The 12,653-nt window shown below is 42.3% G+C and overlaps 1 protein-coding gene across 16 annotated transcripts in view; it reads right to left on the reverse strand.

The window, feature by feature from the left end:
• The window catches only part of tjp1a (tight junction protein 1a), a 108,733-nt gene that overhangs the window by 32,528 nt on the left and 63,552 nt on the right, over window positions 1-12,653 (reverse strand). The window lies entirely within an intron of this gene.

Here is a 12,653-nt window from a genome sequence, read left to right on the forward strand (position 1 = left end):
ACTTGGGCTTTGACTATCGGCTGATACGATCACCCGTCCTATTCCAATACCAGTGTTTTAATAATAAGTTGTATGTCTCACTGTGCTAATATGGCATAGTTGGTCTTTGGCTACCAGCAAAGTAGACTCCGTTGCTTATTTGCATGACTACCTCGTGGAGTTGCAAGAGTTGCAAGAGAAAAGGTTATGAATGACAGCCGCACGAGTAAACAGCTGGCAGAGCCCGACTGAGGCTCCAAATATTGAGTGAATATTCCTATATTATTTCTGGCTGGGTCACCAGAGAGAGCTGAAGCAAAGACGGTATTTAGCTGCTCCTCTGACCTGCCACACTGGATTAAACTGTTGCCAGGCAGGCATCTTTTGCTCACACTCATTCTCTGATTCAGTGACATCATACAGGTTCCCTCTTTACATATTATTCACTATTGTTGACCGTCAACGTCTGGGATCTGCCATTGCTGGTTCCTCCACACGAGGCACAGTAAATGCTAGAAAACTGTCAATGTGAAACTATGAATAAATATTATAAGTTCAGACAGACACTGCTCAATTTGTATCTCAAAGCGCGGTTTTCTTTAACCCCCAGACTGCTTCGTCGCCAGCTTTAAATTGCAGCTTTACGCTGCTTCCCTACGTCTGATAGAGCAGCACTGCTGCTGTCCTGTCTGTCTGCCTGCAGGCAGTGGTGGTACAGCTGTCTGCAGCAGAGTGCTGAGCATAGTCTATGCGGCAGGAGAAGGAAAAGACGTAAACAGGGAAAAACATGGCAGGGTGCTCATTTAGTATAGCTTCTATAATCAGTCTTTTAAAATAACACACCATGTCGTCCGTCAACCATATCATCATGGCAATTTCACTACCTCAACCCCTAATCATTATCTAATGCCCCAAACCATCTCACCCATCATTTTCGACATCATCATGGTCATTACTGTCATCGCCCTCCCTTATCCTAAATGTACAGATTACTGCAGAGCTGCCAAGTACATATGATGAGGAGACACTCAGACCAACAGCCAACTGATAAAGAGCGTCTGGTGTTTGTGAACAAGTGCAGACAGTTTGTTGAAAAGGAGGCACAACCAAACACAAACCGAGATAAGATTGAAAATAATGCCAAACATTTGCAGCTTCTCAAATATGGGGATTCACCGCTCTTTACCTCACATTAATTGAAAACTGAATATGTTGAATGTGTATGTTTGTATGAATGTGTAACCTTGGCCCCTGGAAACTGGTGTGGGCTTTATTTCCAAACAGTTGTCTGTCAATTTATAGGAAAAACTATCAATGTTAAAAATTATTTTTAGTTGCAGTCCTAAACTTTTTGTGGATCCAAATTATTCTTGGTAGCCACATTAAAGTTTAGAGTAACCTGAGCCCTTTGACATGGTTCGTTAATCACCTATTTGAACTTTTTACTGCCCAGTGAGGTCCAGAGAGTTAGGCAGCCAGCAGGAAATTGCAGTTCATGTGAATGCACAGTGAGGGGAGAGGTAGGTTAGTGTTTACAAGTTGCCCAGTAAGCACTTACCTATCTTACATTAACTGTAGGTCTCCTAATCTGGGTTTGTGCTTCAGTCTTTCCCTTTCACCTCCTCACCGTATGACAATGAATCAGTTGGCCGTAACCTAGAGAATACACAGTTAACCCTTTGACCCTGATTTCCATGGCGGCTCTGTGTGGATGTTATTTATGTCCATAATTGGCGCAGAGGGCTTGGGTGTCCCCCTTCTCCATCCCTCCTTCCCCTATCTGGCCGTACAACTCCCACAGTAATGCCACTATTGTGTGAAGGGACCTGACCCATTTAACCATGGCTCCCCCCCTGACATTCCCAAACACATCCATTCCTCCAAAGTGTTTTGTGATATATTCATCCATCCATTCATCCATTCATTCGTCCATTCATTCGTCCAGGCAGACGGAGAAGGGCTGCGCCATGAGAAACAACAGTGTGCGGGGGTCATGTGACCAGGCGGTCAGGCAGGCAGGTGGCCTTGTCCTTGAACTGTGGGTTGTACTGAGAGGCCGGGAGAGAGAGAGAGAGAGAGAGAGAGAGAGAGAGAGAGAGAGAGAGAGAGAGAGAGGAGGATGTGGAGGGGGGCAAGGCTGTGCGCTGCTTATACAACCAGAGTTCTCCATAAGAGCCGGCTGTTTGCCTGATGGCCCTACCTTACTGTTACAAGTCACATCACCATCACTTATTAAAACCATAGAAACGTAACCTTTAAAAAAGATGGCGAATTTTTGTCATCAGACATCTATATTTAAAAAAACAAGCTGACAAAGACGAATGAAGAAATCATAAAATAAAGCCGCAATCAGTTGTGTACCATTAAACACAACAAGGCCAGCTCTGATCGATCTGAAACTGTGAACTTCTTAACAACAGTTCAGATTGAAGTCATAAACCCACCTATAATAATCATCAGGCTAATGATTACTTTTTTATTCATTAAGAAATGTCCATATCATTTAGTAAACTCAGTGTGTGTGTGTGTGTGTGTGTGTGTGTGTGTGTGTGTGTGTTTGTGTGTGTGTTGCACAGCGCTGCAGCGTGTGAGAGTGCTCTGCCCCGCCCTTCACACACAGGATCAGACAGAAAGAGAGATCTTTCTTCTAGATCGGGAAAAGCAAAAATACATCATAGACAAATGTCACAAAACAAAGTCAGTGAGATAAAATGTGCAAGATGACTTTTATGTAGCAACAATAAATAGCAAATGTATTTATAATATGTCCAGGACCAAGAGCAGAACAGATAACGTTGGAGCTTACTGACTTCACGGTCTTCCATAGTTTAGCCGCAAGTCTGTTTAATACCAGGTGCCAGTACCCATCGAAACTCAAAAACAAATCAATGAAAATAAACAAACCATTAAATCCCTATTTATAAGCAACAAGATAATAAAAATGACATACAACAACATATTGTGATCCAGGACAAGCCTCAGGACTCCCACATACTGACCATTGAGCAGCCTTGCTAGGGAATGAGGGGTGTGTGAGTCATTTTAGTGAAGACATCCATGTTCCAGTAAGAGGGAATAGGTCAAGTACATGAGTGTGACAGGACACTTGCGATTTATAGTCTGACTCAGCTGCAGAGGTAAAATTCCTGCCCATGACAGATAGATACTACAACCAGGACAGTTTGTGAGATAATTTGGTTAGGTCTTAAGTAGGATATTAATTCAAATAAGCCGTTTATCCAAATTTCAAAGCAAGTTTTAGATCACACGTGCAGAGGCTCTGTCAAAAAAGAAAAAATAAATAATACAGGCCACGTTTATGACAGATACAAGGTTGCCTGGGAAACGCAGGTAAAGGGCCGCTTCCAGTATTTACTCCACAGCTCTGTCTCTCAGATGAGATTATTATAATTATTAATCTCTGCAATGTGAAGTGATGATTATCAGATTGGCTCAGATTGAGATATAAACAGTGGAGGAAGAACTGCAGCACTGAGAAAACTGAAAAAAGTGCATAGGAAACAAAGTGACATAATCAGTTTAATTGGGTTAATTTCAACAGCTAACATTATGTTATTTGGATGAGAGGCCAACGTAGCTTCACATTTAATAAAAGAAAAATCCATAGCTATAATCTCACCAGCTATAGTTGTCAAAGGTGAAATGTTTTTTTTCATGTATTTTGTTGTACCTAAGATCATGCATCACATACAGGGCCGAAAGAAACACGAACACAAGTGTGTCTCATTTTCTGGAGTCAAAAGAGTCAAAATACTGACGGGAACAAAGGACGAGGTTTATCTCTGAAGTCACAGAGTTGTGTGAAACAATGGCGCGCCTTGATGCTGCACAAAGTGACGGCAGCCTAGTGTATTTTCTAAATGCATATTAGTCAGACTTGCGCTCTGGCCAGCAGGGCCCAGGGCTGGCAAACAAAAGAGCACCCATCAAACCACACACGTGTGTACTTGCCAGTGCGCACACATGCACGCTCACATGCGCGAGCCATGATCTAACACTAAAGGGCCTCTTTGTTCAAGCTACAGCCAGCCTGACTTGGCCTTGCCTGGCCCACCATAAAACACAGTCCGGTCCAGATGATAAGGGCTCACTCAGGCTCTTCAAAGGCAGAGACTAATCCAGCTCTTTGGGGCATACTGATGAACTGAGTGGAAAAAATGAGCTCTGAAATGGACAATAATAACCTGCTGTAGAAAGCTATGATAAATAGGGTCAGGTCAAGCATGCACGTCTCCAACGCAAACCTCTCGCTCCGCATATTCGCCGGGCTTGTTCACGTTTACAGTGAATCTATACGAACAGAGTACACACTGCAAACATCCTAAAAGTCTGTGCACAAGAGTTAGCTGCCGAGCTTCACTGAACTTTTGGGAAATAAAAGCATTCATCCAGAAACAGCCACAAACATGCGGACCTGCGTCACATACCAGAGTTAGGGATGATGAGTACACAACAATAATTAAGCAGAGATTTGCAGTCAAACACACCCATAATTACCCCTAGTTTTTTCTCATACGATATGAACTTGATAAGGGCATTGGAAAAAATGCAGGTGACAATGAGATCATCTTATGAACCATGAGCAGAGGAGGATTAGAAGCTCTTTATCAGTGCGTCACTGTTGTCCAACGGTCCATTATTCATCAACTCCCTCCATCTGACTTCCTTTCATCGGAACCACAGGAATGCTTCATACAATGGGCGTATCAAATGCAAAGTCTAAGAAGTACTTTTTGAGATAAACTAGACGGGAAAACAGGTCATGACTGACACTTCAGCGAAAACAATTCAATATTTGCATCAGGCTATTCTGAGGTACAGAGAAAAAGTGAGCATTGGGCAAGCAGGAGTGACTTTCTAGATGACGACAAGTGTGAGGGAAAAAAATCCTGACAAAGCTTTAGGTCAGTGTGCCTGCTCTTCTCTGATAGCCCGAGACAGGATGTAAGCAGGAGCAGCCACAGCACCCACAGGAAAACACTCCGCTTCCTGTTTGCAGGAAATAGCTACAGCTTGCAACAAAATCCCTGTGCACACTATTGAAAAGTCTTCCCAGTATGGTTCACCTCGTCCTACAAACCACAATCCAAGGAGGGAGTGTGAGACGTGACGACCACGTCAAAGTGGGCATTGCACGAGACACCAGGACTGTAAAACGTTATAAAGGCCTTTTATCTCACTGTTTCTATTGAAATGCACCAAGTTCAAATTGTACTTGCTAGTTGGTCCTGTTTTTTCTCCACACCTTTTTAGTTTCTCCTGTAAACATAAATACATATACAACCTCAACAAGACGCACTGTCCCGAAAGGGTGAAAAAATTAAAATTAACCCTTTACTACATAAATACACAATCACCGTGATGCTTACTTGTGCTGCAGAGGGGACGAAATACTGCAACAGAAAGAGGGAGAGGAGATGAGAGGAGAGCCTTAGATTTTAGGATGATTGTTTAGACTTGCAGCTCCCATACAATCACCACCATGAACTGGCGGCTCACCCCATCACTGGGGCAATTGTATCCATGGTAACTAATATCTCCCCTCTTACTGGACCCAGAGGAAACAGTGAAGCAGCAGTACACTCAAACAACACATAATTAGAGACACATGCACATGCTCTTTCTGGAGGGCAGGCACTCAACAGCAAACATGCCATGCACGTAAGCCCCAAATGTAAGCTTTTACATTGTGTCTTAGAAATGAGTGCGTACTGTCTGCCTGTCCTGTAAAGTGCACAAGTAAAACAAACCCAACAAATTACTCCTGTCGCCTCAGTGTTAAAAAGTTGAATTCAGCTGTAGCCATTTTAAGGGCAGGTTGTGACCGTGATGGGGAGGAGAGAGGGCTGGATACATGGGTGTGCAGATGAGGGCAAGTAGCCAATAGGCAGATGACGATGATGCAGATCCGCAGTCAGCAGTGATGTGCTGTTGTGCTGGCATGCTCATATATGCTTGAGTTAATTAGTTTCAAACAGCAGCTCTATTCTGTCACACAGCTCAGATGAAAACCCCTCCACTAGGACTGTCCTCAGCTCAGCTCAGCACAACACAACACACAACACACAACACACACACACACACACACACACACACACACACACACACACACACACACACACACACACACACACACACACACACACACACACACACACACACACACCTCTGACTGAAAAATATCTGACAGAGTCACTGCTAGAATAGTGAGTGTAGGAATAAAATACAAAACCTATAATCCAGGCTTTTGGATTAAAACGTTAATCTGAGCCATGCTTCCCTCTGTAGTCTACTGCTGCTGTCTCATGAAAGCAAATGGATGGATGGGTGGATGGAGAACACTGTCATTTAACCAAGCACACAAAAGTGTATTTTGTTTACACTTTTGGACACAGATGATATTCAAGTAGCAGGGAAGATAAACACATGTTCGACTATCTTACTGCTGCAGTATCCTGCCAACGAGCAGATGAATAGACTGTCTATGTTTGATCTAAGCTTTCACTACATGTGATCCTGTCACTTTACAGAGAGCTTACTCACACAAAAGACAGAGGAATGTGGTAAAAATCTGCCACAGACAAATTCACCAATAAAGCTGAATGTGAGATATTGTGAAGAAGTTGCTCATCCAAATCAGTCACACACAATGAGGTATTCATGATTTAATTGAGAAGGAATAATTAGCCCTTGTGTCAAGTTTAGGTATCATGAACATGACATCTATTTGCTGGGGAGCCAACACTTGAATATGCGATTAATTGTAGTCATTTTAATATAATTTTAACATCAATCTGCAAGTTATGACTACTCAGAAAATGTTCACTGCTATCCACTGACCGAGACATACAGCTAGGCTAGGCTAGCATCGAGTGCAGCTTATCCAGCAGCAAAGTCATCCCAACTCAACCACACTAATTGTTCTCTGCCTAGAGAGACGGGCAGTGTCGAGGTCACAGAGGCGAGTGGTAACTTCTCGGGGCGATTCTGACTTTCCATTTTTCCGCAATCCTTCACATTGGTTTAGTGCACGCTGGTTTTGTTTCTCCCAAACTTCAAAGTTTCAAGCAGCCTCTTCTAATTTTTGGGATTTGAGAGTGAAATGGTGAAAGGATTTTCTTTTGTTCCTACTCTAGTGTGTGCAGGTGGAGGAAAGGTCCAAAGCTGGAATGGACACTTACTAATACAGTATATGTAATGCATAAATACATATCTGCTTATCTCTGTGATCCTATGGTTATTTTCCTCCTTCCAATAACACATTAATCAACTCCAATAACCTATAATGGAATGATTGATGTACTTGTTTATTAGAAAGGCATGGAAGGAAATTCCTTCATGAGCAGAGTCTGACTGATATATCCAGATCTAATATTCATATAATAGTAGTAGTATCCGTAGATACATACATGTATTAGGGCTGATATGACGGATTGCATATGAGGTGAGGAAGCACAGAATGCACACAAAGGTGACAGACATGGTGGACTGTATCTAGACATGTGCATACAAAACAGAAGCGCTTGTACAAACACACATACACACACACACACACACAGACAGAGACACACTACACTTTGTTTTTGCCAAGGCACTGAGAACGATAACCAGATGCAGCACTGGAACCTTTGGATTCAACCAATCACTGTATACACAACTATCAGTATTCTCACTCTGCCCCACCCATCACTCACACGCACGCACGCACGCACGCACGCACGCACGCACGCACGCACACACTCTACAGGAATGTGCAGATAAGCAGACAAGGCCGACAACAGTTTTCCCTCACCTTCTACTTGCCTCATGCTCTAGATCTTGTTTGCCTCAACCTCCCGCTCTCTTTACTTTTGTCTCCTCATCCCATTGACTCTGTCCTTGGCAATTAGCACAAAGTGAAAAGCCACAGATCAACGTAAGCACCAAATGTGATAATATAAAATGGGAATGGGTCCGTTCAGTATCAGATAACCAAAACACAATAGTATCAGTGACTACATCAAGGAAAAGTATCAGTGACTGTAAAAGGCCAGGGAAAAAGATTCATTCATTAATTTTTAGTTTTTTTTTTTTAGTTCCTGTGAAGTTACCTCAGTGAAAATGATTCAGTCATTACACATGGTAACACCCAAAAGCCATATGTCACCATGTGCGTTGTGTTACATTATGTCACAATATGTGAGATTTAGTACCCTCAAATTGTTGAGATAGTTTGGGGCAGGAAAAAATAACTTCGGTCAGTAAGACATTCATAAAAGTACATTTCGATTTTTTTTACAGACAAAACCCCCCCCCCAAAAAACTGAATTCTGCAGACTATGATCCTGATGCTGTAGGACCTTGGGTATTCCATCTGTGTCCTCATCTTCATGGCACTGCATTAACAAAAAAGCTAACACCGAGTAAACTCTAACTCTTCATTGCATCATAACACACCGAGTGAGCACAACAGGTTGCTGAAAGGACAAAAGTCAAGCGGCACAGTTCAAAGGGTTATAGGAGCTCCTGTAGATATTGAGAAACAGAAACATTAGTATTATTGGAGTTTGTAAACTATAGCTGGGTTTGACAGTGCCGAAACTCTGTACCACATGGGCAAACGGCCACAGAGAGGCACACACACACATACACACGCGCGCGCACACACGTTAAACAAAGCGGTGATTCAATAAGGGGTCTTTCAGTCTGCTCATGTTTGTTTGTCTCCACAGAGCCCACACTGTGAACAAAATTAGCTACCATCAGCAAGAACAAATGTAGAGAGTCTCCTCTGCCACAATTTAACCCCTAAGACTATACACCATGATCCTACTGGGAGCAACATTTGAATGTTCAAACATAATCTTGGAGCAGGCAGTTATTTGACACAGCAGTAAAAAATATAATGCCTTTCAAAATTCAAGTTGCACAACAAACTACGCAACTCTGAACCACAAACTCATAGTCTGCAGATTTACATGTTGCCATAAAAACAAAGTGACAAGCCCACTCAACGGCATTCCCGGGCCTTCTCGGACTTTGCTACAATAGGCGTGTTGTGGGGCAGAATCTATAGTGAATTAATGAGTTACTGTTGGAGCGACCATTTTCCCAGCACTCAACTGGCAACATAATTACTATTCCCCCCAGAGATGAGAGATAGGGAGGGGGTTCATGCATTCTTTAACAATAAGCACAAGCACAGAGAGATAAAACATAAATGACTTCTAATGACAGCTAAACATGGGGTCCACCGCACACACCACCGCACACAAACTCGAGAGGGAGCTTGCGCCTTCCAATGCAACTAATGAACTAATTACTGAGTGCAAAGTACAAATGTTGAGGATCGGTAATGAAGACTTATAATTTTGTTATTCAGTCGTGTATGTGGGAGCTGAGATCCGTTTGTTTCCTCGGATTGGACTTGTGTACACCAATCGTAGTAGGAAAAAGCTTCAATGTACTCTGGTGTAAAGGATATAACAAGGCGTCTTAAAGTGACAGTAACATGCTTACCTATTAGACATGAAATACTAAACAAGATATAAACTGCACTCATTCTAACCTGAGCATGGACTTGAACATGTCGCAGTGTAACTTGGCTCCTGGGTGGTGTTCATAGAATAACTAAGTGAAAGAAGAGGCTACTGTAAAGGAACGACAGAAAAACACCCACACTGTACTGCGCACATTCTTTGCCCATGACCCAAGTCTTTAACTTTCGAGTATCAGCAGAAACCAAGTCAAGAGTTTTGTTTGTGACTGCAGCTACACCAGTGCATTGTTATAACATAGTAGGCCTACATAAAGTTTTTTAATAGGAATGATTACTGAATATACAGTATAGGGCTGCAACTCATCATTATTTTCATTATCGATTAATCTGACAATTATTTTTCTCCATTAATCGATTAGTTGTTTGGTCCATGAAATTTCATGAAATTGTGGAAAAAGTTGATTGTGTTTCCCAAACCTCAAGATTATATTTAGTTTAGTCCACAAAAGATATTAAGTGTACTGTCATAGGGGAGCAAAGAAACCAGAAAATGTTCACACCGACCAAACAATTATCAAAATAGTTAGTGGTCGACTATTAATCAATTCGTTGTTACAGCTCTAATACAGGATATATATTAAAAAAAATACAACCTTCATCAAAGCTTTCTCCCCATCACTTTCTATAATATTTGTTTAGAGTCTTAAAAGTACCTGTAAACTGATAATAAATAGAGTAAACACATTTCAATGCAGCTTCAATGATTTAATTGCATAACTCATGGTAATAATAAATTAAATTGCTAACTGCCGTGTGTTTATTTTGTGCAATCAGCATACATACTGATGTGATGATTGTTCGTGATGCAGAATGTTTAGGCCTGGTGCATAATAGCAGATTCAGCTTAAACAAACCAACTTGAAAAACAGAAAAGAACATGTTTAAGAATTGCTAACACGATGGCAGATCTCAAAACACTGGGAACACTACTCTTCCCAAATGAGTAACTTTGCTTTTACACTAGAAGAGAGAGATTCTTTGTTCATATAAAAAAGGGAACATGGGCAGGAGATAAGGATGACCAGAGAGACGTTTGTTATGAAATTCTTGGTGTTCAAATTGCATCACACATAGCCCATATAGAGGGCAAAATTACTGTTTTGAATGTAGGAAACGACAGAAACAGCTGAGGATGATTCAGCGACTAGATAAGACAAATATTTGCAAAGTGTATATTTGATAGCAGGAGAAAGATTTGTAGACATCAGTCAACTGTATGAATGATCATCCCAACAGGTCACTCTATTTCAGCTAAAGCAGCTGACAATGTCTCCCACAGGCTGATGACTGTGTTCCCCCCAAAGAAATGACAGTGCTACACCCACACACTGTGGAAGATCGGCAAATGAACACACATCCGCGTGTATTTGTGTAAAGGCATGTAGGACAACAAGCCTCGGGATGAATCTGTTCCAGCCTCTCTCTCTCTCTTCCCTAACCAGCTGAGCCACGGCTGCCACATGCACTTTCTCTTGACCCTCCCTCCCTCGCTCTCCTTCTCTAGCTCCCTCACACAAAACGCCCCGTGTCAAATCCCTTGTGCCTGTAGTGGGAATGATAAATCCCTGCAGAGACCGGTCCTGCCTTGCCTGAAAGGATGCAGAGCTGGAGTGTCCTCACTTGGATAGGCTGGCTGTTTGATCAGGAGCAATGGACTGACCAACGTCTCCATCCATTCGTCTCAATCAAGGGCATGGTCTCGTCTCACACACACCCCACTACATCTGGACAGTTCCATTTTTCAGTGATAGATTAGAGTCTAAAAAGATGCACTTGAAATTTAAATTAAAAACCTTTCTCTGTTCTCAACAATTCCAAACTGTGAGTCAAAAGATCTAAAGTGAAGCGTCGTGATGATGAGGATGAAACATATGTGCCAACCTTTTTGTTTCACGTCCTCCAGAAACTGATATTTGGTGAATCACTGACAAGAAATGTAACGATTCAGAACCACACCCGTGTTGTTCCAGAAACGGTAAGAGACCAATGGCAGCCTAGTGAGAGGAACACTCATCCAGTGTAAGAGTAGGGAGAATTCATGTGCCAGTGATGCAGTCAATCATCAGTTAAACTGTCACTCATCTATTGTACAGCATCCATTGAATAACAACGCGATGCATGACATTACCAAACCATAATGAGCAAAAATAAAATTTTATGGATTGTTTTTGCAAGTCTGTCACACACAAGCCCTTGGTCCACTCTGGGTGAGGACATTTGATCCACCATATTTTGCTGTAGCATATGAATGAAATAGAAATGGTTTCATTAATGTGCTTAAAAATATGCTTTATAACATGAAAAAGCCAAAGAGCTATAATGCTGTGATAATAGGAGAGAGGGGTAGTCTTTTTAAGATGTGCCATGTGACTCAGATTATAGCCGATGCATCTCCCCCTCCCCACTCCTTCCCCCCTCCAGTAACCCCTCCTCCGACATCACCTCCTCCCTCAGAGGGCATTTTCCTGCTTTCCTTCTTTCTCCTCACTCTGCTATGCACCTGCCTCCTGCTGTGAGTGTCTGCCCAGGATTCCTCTCCAGAGATGAGAGGATAAGCAGGTCAGATAGCCCTGATAACTCCAGAGTCCCCTGGCATCAAAGCAAAACAAACAGCTGCTTTCTCTCCATGTTTTTATCTGTAGTCTTGACAGAAGGTGCTTAAGTAACAAGGAGCTCACTTTTATCACAATTCACTGCCTTCTCCTTTTTCAATGAACACTGGACTCTACACACACACACAGATACTCACAGACACACACACACAAACACACCACGCTCTAATGCACACCCCAAATGAAAGGCGCACAGACAGATCTACTGATGCAGCAGCCCATGTCCTCATAGGCCCCATGGCCAGTCCGACTATGGAGTGAGCTCCGGGACTAAAGTGGGTTCAAAGCCAGTAGGTAACAAAAACCTACCTGCTTATTAATACAACCAGGTATTTTACTCTACCTTTTCTGTGGCACTGAGGTTGCGGTTTCTATTCGAAATGGGATATATTTCGGTAGTTTTGCCAGGCTGATAGCCACGTTGCAATGCAGTCTTTGTTGTTTCCACTTAAAGTATATCGAGTCTGGGCATCTGGCCATAATCATACTTAAATTTAAACCAC

The sequence above is a fragment of the Scophthalmus maximus genome, chromosome 4, assembly GCF_022379125.1.
Source record: "Scophthalmus maximus strain ysfricsl-2021 chromosome 4, ASM2237912v1, whole genome shotgun sequence".
Taxonomy (NCBI): Eukaryota; Metazoa; Chordata; class Actinopteri; order Pleuronectiformes; family Scophthalmidae; genus Scophthalmus; species Scophthalmus maximus.